General features: G+C 36.8%; 1 protein-coding gene across 1 annotated transcript in view; it reads left to right on the forward strand.

The window, feature by feature from the left end:
- Window positions 1-14,283, forward strand: part of GBE1 (1,4-alpha-glucan branching enzyme 1) — a 290,948-nt gene that overhangs the window by 105,204 nt on the left and 171,461 nt on the right. The gene's annotated exons all lie outside the window — the stretch shown is intronic.

Consider the following 14,283-nt stretch of genomic DNA (forward strand, 5'->3'; position numbering starts at 1 on the left):
ACTGAAATATTGCCACACATAATATTCCCAGGAGAGCATATTGTCTGGAATAAAGAGACATTTTAATATGGGATGGCAGCCAGAGTTCTTCTTAATCTGAAGTGAAAAGGAGAAAAAAAGTAGTTACAGTATACAAGAGGGATTTAAATTTAATATATATAATCCCTTATCCGAGTCAGTATAAGCTTCACAAGAGCAGGCCCTTTGCTCTTGTTTGCTAAATACTGTATGTTCTCAGTGCTTAGAAGAGTGCCTGGCACAGAGTAGGCACTCAAAAAATATTTATTGAATGTTGAAGCCATTTGTATGCCCAGTCTTTGAAGGGATAAACCAAAGGGCTTGATTTTCCTATGGTCTGTAAGGCCTGACTTTAGGAAACTCTGAAGCAAGGTGACTCTTATACCACTGGTTTCATTGTTGTTTTAGGTCTTTTGGCTGTTTGTTACATTTTGTTTTTAAGAACTGAGTTTTACAATTTTTTGAAGTGCTGAAGATATTTTTTTTCTGTTCTTAAGTTAGATTTTATGAGCTCTGACATGTTACCTACTCTTTGCATTAAATGGTGAATGAATTATTTATTTTTTTTTGTAGTTTTTAAAGCTGAAGTATAGTTGATTCAATATTTTTATAGATTATATTCCATTTAAAGTTATTACAAAACAATGGCTATATTTCCCTGTGCTGTACAATTTATCTTAGTTCTTTATCTGTTTTGTAAGTAGCAGTTTGTATCTCTTAATCTCATATTCTCTCTTCTCCCTACCCCCTCCCTCTTCCTTACTGGTAACTACTAGTTTATTCTCTATCTCTCTGAGTCTGTTTCTCTTTTATTATATACAATGAATGAATTAATTTTCATATGCTGTGGGGGTTTTTGAACTTTTAATTTTATATTGGAGTATAGCCAGTTAACAGTTTTGTGATAGTTTCAGGTGGATGGAAAAGGGCTCAGCTATACACATTCATTTTCTCCCAAACTCACCTCCCACCTAGGCCGCCACAAACATTGAACAGAGTTCCATGTGCTATGTAGTAGAACCTTGTCGGCTAGTCATTTTAAATATAACGGTGTGTACATGTCCATCCCAAACTCCCTGCCGTCTTTAAAATGGATAACCAACATGGTCATATATTGTTTTTATACCTTGGAAAAATGATTACTAGGAATGAATGATTATTAATATATACTAATAATGATGATAGAAATTTGCTCCTCCCATCCAACTCCAGAACTTTTTATACTTTATCCTATAGTCTGAATGTTTTGTGTCTTCCTCACAAATCATATGTTAAATGCTAATTCCTGATATGATGGCATATCATAGTATGTGATGGTACTAGGGCTTTGAGAGGTATATGAATCATGAGGGTATAGCTCTTTAAATAGAATTAGTGAACTTATAAATCCAGAGAGATCTCTAGCCCTTTTCACCATATGAAGCTATAACCAGAAGTCTGCAACCTGGAGGAAGGCCCTCCCCAGACCATGCTGGGAGCTGACCTTGAACTTCCAGCTTCCAAACTGTGAGAAATCAATTTCTGCTGTTTGTAAGCCACCCAGTCTCTGGTGTTTTGTTATACCAGTCCAAATGGATAAAGGTGCTTTCGATACTATCTATGTACTATACTATGCTTTCTTTCATAAATTTATTTGACCTGGATGAAATGAAACAATCAAAGAAAAATATTTTCAAAAGTATCTTTTCTCTTTTTACTTGGCTTGAAAAATTTGTATCTAGCAGTAAATAAACATTCAGAAAATATCAAGTCAACTGTTGTGTAATCTTTCTTAATTATTATTTGCTAAGGATTTCAATGTGGATTAATTTACTGGAAATTTAGGCCCAAAGTATCACTTATAGTGTTTAGATGTGATTTTGAGGAAGCATTTAGATGCTATTATAATGTCAATATGGTGATATAATTAGCTTTTCACTTATGGGAAATGATGTATCAGCTTTTCTTTCAGGGAGTGGGGTTAAATTTTCTATAAAAAAAATCAGCTAACATAAGGTTTTTGGCCTTGCAATCTGAAATTGTCCCTAGATAGTTTACCTTGGTAATTAAAAATCTTGTTTTAAATTGAACTTGAAATTTTATTTCAGTCCATGAGGGATTGACCTTTATAACTCACTTGTGGATGTTTCTCTTATGAATTATCTGATAACCATTCTCAAAAAAGAATATTACCTACCATTGAAATAATAACTTTGTTTTCCTTGCAAAACCCTAGTCTTTTCAACTGAACAATTTGGAAGAAGATACCTCATTATTTACATTGTCATGTAAATATCTCCTTTTCATGTTTTTAAATAAATTTACTAAAAAAAAATAAAAAATAAAGTAGCATACTAAGGTGAATTGAACTTTAAGGCTATAAAGAAACAAGAAAAGCATAGAAGACTATGTTCCTGAGGGATAATGAGAAATGCTACTTGTGTCTTTAATATTTTTTCTTCTGGACACATAGCCAAACTAATTTATGTGAAGGTATTTTTTTTGTTCATTATTTTAAAATATATACCTCTAATAAAATTATATTAAAACAACTTTGTAAGTTGTCTTGTAGGAATTTACGTAATTGTTGAGATGCCGTGTGAGGTGCTACCCTTGACCTGAGATGCTTGGGTCGAATTGTTATATATACATAGGGTGTGTGTGTGTGTGTGTGTGTGTGTGTGTGTGTGTGTGTGTGTGTGTGTGTGCACGCTTTAAAAATAAGGTGCTATTGTAGCAAAATATTAGTGAACAGTTTATTTGTTCTGTGGTGGTAATAGGAGAAATAACAGAAGGGCAGTGACATTCAAGCCTACTTGGTAACATGTTTAGAAGTTGACCAGAGAGATAGAGGGAAAAGGCGTATTTTAACCTGGGCATAATGTGTGAATAAAAGTTTGTGTATCGATTGAAGATTCAAAAGGAAGTAAATGGCATACGGAAAATAGGACAGTTTGAACAGTTCCCCACTCCAGCCCCCGCCCCAAATGCTGTTCTCAAAGTTCAACACGCAAGGGGCCCACTCTAGAGTTAAGAGTAGGCTTGGGTGAGGGAACTTAGTAAGACCCAAACTGTTACCTTGCCTAGGCCATACGGTACAGGATCGGTTTCTCGAACCCAGAGGGAGACAGAATCAGCCAGCTTGAGAGGAACTCCGAGTCTTGCTGAGTTAATTCATGGTAACCTTGCAGGAAAGGAGCCGGAGGAAAGAGACAAATTCTCTCATCTCCCACACTCCTTCCTGTTTCTGACCTCTTCCTGTGGTTCAACATTGGCCCACCCAGTAAGAAGCCAGATTTCTAGGGACTCTGGGGCACATGCGTTAGCCTCCTGGGGCAGAGAGCTGGTGAGAAGTGGATTGAACCGACTGCTAAGATGTAGCTCAGGAGTCAGTGATCGGGAAAAGTGAGAGGGGAGGACAGTAAACTCGAAAGGTGGCTTGGAGGCAGACTAAAGAATTCCTGTTTCCTGGTTGCCATTTTCTTCTTTTTAAAAAATAATTTCTATTAATATCCATATAACTAGCAGTGGCAATTAGTATTGACTCCTTTTAAAGGTTCAGGATTTTTCTGTACTTTAACTTTTCCCTTGCCAAATTGTAACAAAATGGACTAGAATAGAGGTTTCTTGATACCAGATCTTTAACCTTTTCAAAGGCTCATGTACTCGTATTCTAGAGCTACAACAACAAAATACCATACTCTGGGCATCTGAAACAACAGAAATTTAATTTCTCATGTTTTGGAGGCTGGAAGTTTGAGATCAGTCAGCATGGTTGAGCTCTGGTGAGAGTTCCTTTCCTCGCTTACAGACGGCTGCCTTCTTCCTATGTCTTCATATGGCACTAATCCTGTCATCAGGCCGCCATCCTCATTATCTCATTTAAGCCTAATTACCTCCCAAATGTCCTGTCTCCAGAGACCATCACATTGGGATTAGGGCTTCAACATATGAAGTTGGAGGGGGCACAGTTCAGTTCAGAACAGATCATACTGCTTTCTGAATTATATTTAGACTTTATACAATTGATTGGTAGAAAAGGGTCATGGAACCTAATACCCACATTGCAATTTTCTCAGATGAGACACATGAAGTTAGAGATCATTTTGCATCCATATTTAATTTGGTTCTAATTATAAACACTATGGGATGAAATAATGTACATATTCATTTCATGAATGAGTACACTGAAATTTAGACAGGTTAGGGTATTGCCTTGACTTGAATTAAGGCTTACCTGATAGTGAAGTCCATGGTCCTAATCATTGTGCTACATTTCTGGTCAGGCTAAGGGTTCACAGAGAGAAAAGGGGGAAAAAGTGATACAGAGAAAGTAGAACTTGCACCTTATCTCATGTTTAACAAGTTATTTGACAGCTTTTAAAATAGTGTTATTTATTTATTCATTTTTGGCTTTGCTGGGTCTTGGTTGCTACGTGGACTTTTCTCTAGTTGCAGCAAGTGGGCTTTTCTTTGTGGTGGCTTCTCTGGAGCACAGGCTCAATATTGGGGTGCATGGCCTTAGTTGCTCCGTGGTATGTGGAATCATCCTGGATCAGGGATTGAACCCATGCCTCCTGCCTTGGCAGGTAGATTGTTCACCACTGAGCCACCAGGAAAGCCCAGCAAATTATTTTATACCATGTTTGCTTTTGCTTTATTGTGTGGAATTATCATCTCCATTTTTCAGGGTGCTGAGTGTTGAAGTGACCTTCCGTGAGAATAGAAAGGAGGTATTAATATATAGTTTGTGGAAAGAGTTTGGGTTTTAGACAATAAGAGATCAGATGGATTATGTAAAGTGAAACTAATTATTGATAGCTAGAATGAGATTGCCAGGTAGAAGGATGTCATTGGGCAGTGATATGACATGTTGAAAAGTTAGTATCTAAACATTTGCTTAAGATTGATCTCATAAGCACTTTATCCTTCAGGCTTCCCTGGTGGCTCAAATTGTAAAGAATCTGCCCGCAATGTAGGAGACCCAGGTTTGATCCCTGGGTTGGGAAGATCTCCTGGAGAAGGGAATGGCAACCCCCTACAATACTCTTGCATGGAGAATTCCATGGATAGACGAGCCTGGCAGTCCATGAGGTCCTAATGACTTAGACACAACTGAGTGACTAACACACACACACACAAACACACACACACACACACACACACACACACACACACTCTTTATCCTTTACCTCTGGAATATTTTCTTGTGTCTTTTGTGTATTTCCTTCTCTCCACATTTTTTGTTCACTGTCAGGAAATTCTAGTATTTGGATATTGAATTACTTAGATTTTCTTATCTTTTTGTCAAGTCTCCTGTCATTTTTACTTTCTGTTCTGCTTTGAAAAAGTATCTTCCAACTGCATTATTATTATTTTTATTTTGGTCACAGCATGAGGCTTGTGGGATCTTAGTTCCCCAGCCAGGGATCAAACCTGGGCTCTCAGCATTGGAAGTTTGGAGTCCTAATCACTGGACCACCAGGGGATTCCCCCAACTGCATTATTTTAGTAATCACATTACAAGCATTTCTAGTAACGTGCTTGTTTTCTGTACTTTTACATAGATTCTGTCATTGTTAAATGTTCAGAGATACTTTTATCTTTTTTGAATGGTTATAGATGTTTTCTTTTATTTTTCCCCAAATTTCCTTCTTGTTCCCCTACCCCCTCACTGTTTCTTTCAAATTTTATTTTTCTATGTTTTTTTTAGCCTCTTATCTTTTGTGTTGCAGGCTGCCTTAAAATGCCTAGTTACAGAACTGTGTTTTAGAATGAGTTATTAGGAGAAGACAATTGAAAATTCTGTTCCTGGTAAGCTTTGTTCCTGGTGACCTTCACTGCTGGGTAGCCAGAAAGTGAGACAGCCTTTATATTGATGGCAAGGAGTGAACATTTTACTTAGAGGTCATGTATTTTTTCCAGAGATGAATTTTCCAGGCTCATATAAGTGATGGGTGGAAGGGGTATTGATGGAGGAATGGAAACAGTGATAGACTTTATTTTTTGGCTCCAAAATCACTGCAGATGGTGACTGCAACCATGAAATTAAAAGACACTTGCTCCTTGGAAGAAAAGTTATGACAAACCTAGATAGTATATTAAAAACCAGAGACATTACTTTGCCAACAAAGGTCCATCTAGTCAAAGTTATGGTTTTTCCAGTAGTCATGTTTAGATGTGAGAGTTGGGCTATGAAGAAAGCTGAGTGCCGAAGAATTGATGCTTTTGAACTGTGGTGTTGGAGAAGACTCTTGAGTGTCCCTTGGACTGCAAGGAGATCCAACCAGTCCATCCTAAAGGAAATCAGCCCTGATAATTCATTGCAAGGACTGATGTTGAAGGTGAAACTCCAGTACTTTGGCCACCTGATGTGAAGAACTAACTCATTCAAAAAGACCCTGATGCTGGGAAATTGAAGGCAGGGGGAGAAAGGGATGACAGAGGATGAGGTGGATGGATAGCATCACTGACTCAATGGACATGAGTTTGAGTAAGCTCTGGGAGTTCATGATGGACAGGGAGGCCTGGTGTGCTGCAGTCCATGGGGTCTCAAAGAGTTGGACATAACTGAGCGACTGAGCTGAACTGAATTGAACTGGCATCCATACATAAGGGACAGTGTCAGTAGGACCCTGAATCCCCCGATTTTCACCCATCTGATTCACCCCTGCATCTGCTGTGCTGTTGTCTCTGGAATTGAAGCCTGCCTTTGTTGTTCAGCTGATAAGTTGTGTCTGACCCTTTGCCACCCCATGGACTGGGGCATGCTGGGATTTGTCCTTCACTATCTCCCAGAGTTTGCACCCACTCATGCCCATTGATTTAGTGATGCCATTCAATCATTTCATGCTCTGTCGTCCCCTTCTCCTCATGCCCTCAATCTTTCCCAGCATCAGGGTCTTTTCCAGTGAATGGGTATTTTTCAGAGTGAACCTCTCATCTCCCATTTGAGTGGTGAGAGGTGGCATTTTGGAGGGATACACATTTTTTTTTTGTACTGTAAGGGAGAGGCTATGTTTAAGAGCCTACAGTCCCTCTGTTTAACATTGAATCTTACCTCTCCCATAGGTCCAGAAGCCTCCACGTGACAAGTCCTAGGGCTCCTGGAAGCAGCTTGACTAGCTGTCTTCAGGTTCTTCCTCTGTAATACCAGATTTTAAGTTTTTCCTATCTGATTAGTTTCTTACCTCTCCAATTGCTTTCTAAGTTCCAAAAACTTGTTGAGATTTCTGTTCTTTTATTGTCTCCTTTTCTGTCTTCTTCTGTTAATTTTACTTTTTATATTGTTTGCTATTATTTATTTTAGCAGAAGTTTGCAAAGTTTGTTGTTTTTAATCCAGACTTCTCAAACACCCTTACCTGAATGAAAGAAGAAAAAAGTGTATTTCCTAAATAGAAAGAATGTTTTGTAATTCTGGGGCCTCAATTGAATATTTCATTCTTATCATATGCCATGATTATAAAATTTTGGGGAGACTGATTATTTCTTGCTTGTGATGCCTTTGCATGTTATTTTATATGATAAAGATTTTCTTGTCCATGACCCACAAAAATCCTTTACTCACTTTGTTACCTGATTTAACTTAATCAACCTTTAAGACCCTGAAACATCTAATTTTGGGAGAACGTGTAGTTAGAATTAGATGCACTTTCCCTTACCACAGGACTTATATTTCTTTGTGTTTGTGAAATACAACTTGAATGTTAATGAACCTAAATAATATACTAGGAAATGGTCTTCCTCCATAGGTGAGAATAAAGGCTTTTTAATTGATTCGTTTTTCTTTTCTTTTTTCTAAAGCTCCTCAGAATGTTGGTAGGAAACACAAAATAAATGTGAAAGTTTCCAAAGCAGTCTTTTAATCAATATTTAGCATAACTCTGTTTGCCTGGAGGATGGGCGATTTAAAAAGTGGGGGTGTTTCCCTCTGTTTTGAGCTTGCTGCGCGTTAATTTATCAAATATTGTTCTTTTTCTTTCTTAATATCTTAAGTAGAACATATTTAGCTTTTTTATTTCTGCACTTAACGCATTGCACTGTCTTCCCTGGATGTGTGTGAAGAAATAAAAGACAAAATGCCCGCATATTGAATTTATTGTCCCCTTGGACAAAGCTCACCATAAACAAATGAGTCGCTGGAGCATTTTGTGACAGTTAAAGGAGTAGAGGAAGAACTTTATTTTTTTTTTTAAAGAAGTTTATAACAGAGACGTAAGAATAAGTAAATAGAATACGTGTCTTTTACTTTTTAAAAACTTGTTAGTTCCCTTCATTTTTGGCTAAATATTAATGGGGCTGAGAAGGGACCCAAGGGATTACAGATAGATTTTTAGGAGACTGGAAAGATGGATAATTAAATTTACAGGCTGACTAGTTAGGGAATGATTATGGGAAGAGATGCATTCTAAGCTTGGTCTTGTAAGAGTTAATGGATTAGATTAATGACTATGAATAAGTTGTTAGGGGTCATTTAGAGAATAAAAGAATATAAAATTAAGCAAGATTGTATAGGAATTAACCAATTCTACATGGGAGACAGTAGTAAGTTTGACTTGTATTAACTTACAAAGATGTAAGCTATATAAGGAAACTAAATGAAATAGTGAATCTATTTTAGGAAATTTTATTCTCAAAGCATGCAGGGCAATACAGTTGCAGAATTTTGACAGAGATTCTTTTTTTGCTTTTTCTTAAATCCTGCATTTTTTACTTTAAAAAAAAACAAAACTCAATGATTTTTAATAATGAACAGTTTATTCTTTAACTCGTGGTGTTTTTTGACCCTTAATGATCTCACTTTTCCCCTTCACAATTGTTTATACTCTCTCTTCTGGAGTATATAAAAATGCTGACTTAATCTCATTAGCAATTAACAAAAATTAGTCACTGTTTGTGAACCCTGAATATTCTCTCTTCTTCTTTTATGTCATAAAGATTCCTAGAAAGAACTTTACTATCATGTACAACTGTTCTTTCTATATCATCAGTTCCACTTTGTTGTTTTCTATCCTTTTCTACTCTGTTTTAATATAAAATAAAACAGTACAAATAACCAGATGATGATGATTTAAATGTAAGACCTATGAATGAAGCATATAAATTTCATTTACCATTATGAGTCATTTGAACTGCATATTCCCATTAGTATTTCATATAGATTTACAGATGAATTCTACTGTGTCATGACCTGTGATAGAATCTCTATCTTCTGTAGTTCCCCAGTGATCATTTCTAGTTATGTCATGTATAAAATACATTCTTTTGCTATGTACCACCTGCCAGCTCACACTTGTCATAAATCATTGTTTTTTCAGCTTACTTGTTAAGACTTTATTTTTGTATGGAACATCCTGTAGAGATTCTTTTAGTGATGACTTGAGATCTTATGTATTTGTCTATGATTAAAGTTTATTTGTATCTACGTCCAGTTTTGTCTTATATCCAGTGTTGCTGATAAAATGCTAATAGTTTGACGTTTATTCCTTTGTGTGTAATCAGCCTTTTCTCCTGTCAGCCATTTGGATTTCCTCTTTATCCTTTATGTTCTAAAAATTTCACTCTTGTCTCTGCTAATACAAGATTTCATTTGTTACTCTTTCCTTGAAATGGTCTTCTCCTCATAAATGATCTTCTCTCTTTCCTCTTTTCCCCTTCACTTTCATATTATATCCATAGTCATCATCCTAAAATTTGAAATCTGTTCATATTATCCTTCTGTTTAAAAGCCTTTATGATAAACTCTCTTCACTCTTGATTTGGTTGTAGCCAGGGTTTTCAAGACTTCCCTAGTAGCTCAGAAGTTTTGAACACTTCCCTAGTAGCTCCTGCAATGCCAGAGACCCAGGTTTAATCCCTGGGTCAGGAAGATCCATTGACGATAGCAACCCACTCCAGTTTTCTTGCCTGGGAAATCCCATGGATAGAGGAGGCTGGTGCTGCAAGTACATGGGGCCGCAAAGAGCTGAACACGGTTTTCAAACTGTGTGATAAGAAGCTGATCAGGTCAGTTTTCAGATTCCCAGTGCTCACATGAAATAAAGAGATTCCTTTTCTGTTTTATAGTTGGGCTCCCATATATGATTATATATAAATAATGATTTCTCTATTTTCTAGAATTGAATAACAATGGCCTCTAGGATGTATTCCATACTTCTTAGCCTTCCATACAAAGCCTTCCTTGCTCTGGACTTTGGGTTCCTCTCCAAATTTGTCTTATCCTTGTCTCGGTCTGTTTGGACTGTCATAATAAAGTACCATAGCCTAGGTGCCTTATAAACAACAGAAAAGTATTTCTCCAAGTTCTAGAGACTGAAAGTGTGAGATAAAGGTGCCAACCTTGCAGAATTCTAGTGAGGGCTCTTTTCTGGGTTACAGTCTGCCAGCTTCTCATTGGTGATGTCTCTTCACGGGGTGGAGAGCAGAGAGAGGAAGCAAACTCTCTAGTGATGCTAATAAGGGCATTAATTCCACTCCTGAGAGCTCCACCCTCTTGACCTCATTTAATGCTAATTACCTTCCAAAGGACCCGCCTCCTCATACCCTCACACTGTGGGGTTGGGCTTCAACATATAAAACTGGAGGAGGACAAAACATTCAGTCCACAATAATAAAGTACACTGTCTATACTGAATTACTTTCTGTTGTTTAAACGCTGTCTTGGTTGTGTCTCAGCAAATGCAAAGACAGCATCCCTTTTACATGGAATGGCTTTCCCCTAGTTTAGTAACCTGATAACCTCCTCCCATCCAAATCTTTGATATAGAGTTTATATACAATTTATTTTTGGTTAAGTTTTTCATAATCCTAAACTCCACTTTCTACTTACCAAATATTCCTTCTTCCACAAGCCTCTCAGAGCCTGTTTCCACCATACTCACTGTGGTGATACATACTTCCAGACTGTGATCTTTTTGAGGACAAGTTCAATATCTTGGTCATCATTGTTTCTCTGGAACCTTGTAATAACTGCTTTATAGATGCTATCAATAAATGTTTATTGATTGCATGGTTGAAAAGCTTAGGGATCATTATATAAGTACTTTTGCCACTGTTGGAAATGTTTTTGCATATACATTTTATACAGAAAGTAAAGAAATTTATAAAGTGTGTTTTAGTTAACTATTGCATTTTCTTTGATTTTAGGCATCTCAGCCTATAGAATTGCTTATTTGTAGGAGAAATCCTATTGGTAATAGGGCTAAAAGAAACAACCAAAATAAGCAAATAGTGGTCTGGAAATCAGTTTGTTTTAATGAGTCATTAGCATTTTCTGTGTTACTTTTCAAGCAAAGATTCCTGTGAGTCACTGTTTAAAGAGCTTAATATTACAGAAAAGTTTGCCTTTCTCCTAAAGATTTGAAATGCTTATTTTTATCTCATGGTTCCCCCCTTTCTCTTGTCTGTCAAAGACTTAAAATTAAGTGACTTGTACACTTGCAATAATCATCCAGCTCCAGAGTCCTACATCATTATCTTGTCTCCTTGCCCTCCAGCCCTTCTCTCCTTCTGACCATTTCCATTGTAATTGCTGATTTTTTCTTCTCATTTTATTTTTAAATATGTTATATTTTAAAAATTTTAAGCTTTTTTTTTTAACTAAGAAGAATATAAATTAAATGTATGTAAATCTGTGAATAAGGGCAGGGAATTATTTCAAATCAGGATCCAAATTTGTTTTAATATATCTTTAAATCACATATGCATAAATGAACAATGCCTAATTCTTTTCCCTTATAGTTCAGAACCAGTTAGGTAGAAGGTTACAGAATGGATTTAGTATGTGATATGCCAGAGGTCAGAATGTTTAGGTAATTAGTTGAGTACAATGAAGAGAGAAAATTCCAACTGTATGATGATGTCACTCTTACCCCAAATAACTAAATAGATATTCTTTCTTTCTTTTTTTTTTTTTTTAATTTCTTTCTAGATAAAGCACATATCATCTCTGTTTTAGACATTTTCCTCATGGAAAACTTTCTCTAACTTTGAAGACTATTTACTTTTGACACAATGAAATAGAAATCTGGGATGCACTGTTGCTATTATATCTATTTTACTTAAGGCACAATAAATTACGGTGGAAAGAAAAAAAAATAGTTCAATTGCCTCTTTTACATATATAGGTAAAAACTTATTATAGCTTGAGTATGTTAAGCCTGATTTCCGAGTTTTCCACAGTAGGGCTCAGGATCACGAGCCATGTGGATGATATAGTCTTGTTTTCCCTCTTCATTTTCAGCTAAAGCCCTGCAGAGAAGACGAGGCTGTTGGTGAGATATCAGTGGCAGTATAGGGATTGCCTTCCAAAGTCATTATGAATTAAAAGCTAATGGGTAGCCTTCTTTGATAGCTCGTTTATAATTGAGTGCAGATAGATGAAAATCAAACACAAAGGGAACTCAATTTTATCGTTAATTTTGACTTTGTTTAACGGATGATTTCTGATCACCACAGCAGCCTTCCTAATTTGTCTGTGTATGATGAAGAAACTAATCATACACAGCTCAGAGAACAAATAACATACGTTTTCCCAAAAAGGTCACCTTCAGAGATAAGCACAAGGAAAAAAGAAAACCACAAACTTGTTGATTTCTCCCTTTTCTCCTGTGTTTTTCCTCTGTTTTCTTTCTTTTAAAAATACAGTACCTAAAATAATTATATTATAATTTAAATATGCAGTGATTCACTATCCAGAATTTATAGCCTAAACTAACATGTAAATATAGCCTGGCTTGTTCCTAGTAGGTCTTCCTCAGTGGCTCAGATGGTAAAAAATCTGCCTGCAATGTGGGCGATATCCGGGTTCCATCCCTGGGTCAGGAAGACCCCCTGGAGAAGGGCATGGCAACCCACTCCAGTATTCTTGCCTGGAGAATCCCACGAACAGAGGAGCCTGGTGGGCTACAGTCCCTGGAGATGCAAAGAGTCGGACACGACTGAGCAAGTAACACTTTCACTTTCTTCCTAATAAAAGGCTTCCTTTCTTTCTTTTGTTTATCAGATGACCCTTATTATGTGTCAGTTACTCGTTTAACATTTTGCATATTAATTTATTTAGCCCTCATAACAGCCCATCATCCCCGTTTTCCCAGAGGAGGAACTGAAGGTCAGTGAGATACCAGTGTGCTCAAGGTCGCATAGCTACCTGAGAGCAGGCAGAGCTGGGACTGAAGCCCAGGAAGCCTGGCTCTAGAGACTGTGTTCTTAACATTCTGTTATGTTGCTATAATATATTAGTTTAATTACAATTCCTGTGACTTCTTGATACCTATGTTTAAAAATATCACCAAGCATAGCCTTTGGCTAAAATGATAAACCTTTGCGAATCCTAATGTGTTTTTAGAATACATATTTTCTTATGAGCAAGTGGCTATGACAGTAATACATTTAGGAGCACACAGAAAACAATTCAACATTGTTAGGAATATTCAATAGAACATATTCTACACATTTTATATATATATAAAATTATACACTAGTGCATTTATACACACATGCATACACATTTTATATATATGTATATATATATTTCAATTGAAGTATTTTATGAAATCATAACTACTAGTAGATGACATCATGAGGGAGGGAGGGAGGATCCCCACGGGAAGCTGTGCACAGGTTGACAGTTTAATGTCATGGTACTGTTAGTCATTATATATATACGTATGTATGTTTGTATGTGTATATATATCTTGTTAGATTTATAGCTATGTAAGCCAGAATGTTTTCTAGGCAAGGTGGATTTTCTTTTTACATCTAGACAGGACCCTGTGCCTACTGTGGGAATACATCCATGTTTTACCTCTCTGGCCAGACCTGTCAGTTTGGGAGCTGATGAAGGAAGGGGCTGGGTTTGTAAAGTGAGGTTCTACTGGCTAGGTGAGACCAGACATTGTAGCTGGAAGGACATCAGTGTTATTATAGAGTTAGAGAAGTAACAGACGAAAGTATCCACAAGAAATGCTGAGGACAGAGGATGAAAGAAATCCCATTGTTTATAAAGCTGGTGTTGCTAGACTGAGGATGGATGGAGAAGTCAGGAATAAATGTGCTTAAGAAAACAAAATGAGTGTAAAGTGAGGCTGGTGAGGTTGGGGCTGGGGCTCCACCATGCTATTCCTTATACGTGGATTATGTGTTTTGCTGGCCTAGGACCACACTTGGTTGACTTTACATGTTTGTTACATGAAGGTTGTTTCTTTCTCTGTCATCTTATTAGGTAAAAGATTGTATGGTTGACTTTGTCAAGGGCCAAAATAACAGTGTCTTAGTAAATATAGATG

Source organism: Muntiacus reevesi, chromosome 21, assembly GCF_963930625.1.
Source record: "Muntiacus reevesi chromosome 21, mMunRee1.1, whole genome shotgun sequence".
Lineage (NCBI taxonomy): Eukaryota > Metazoa > Chordata > Mammalia > Artiodactyla > Cervidae > Muntiacus > Muntiacus reevesi.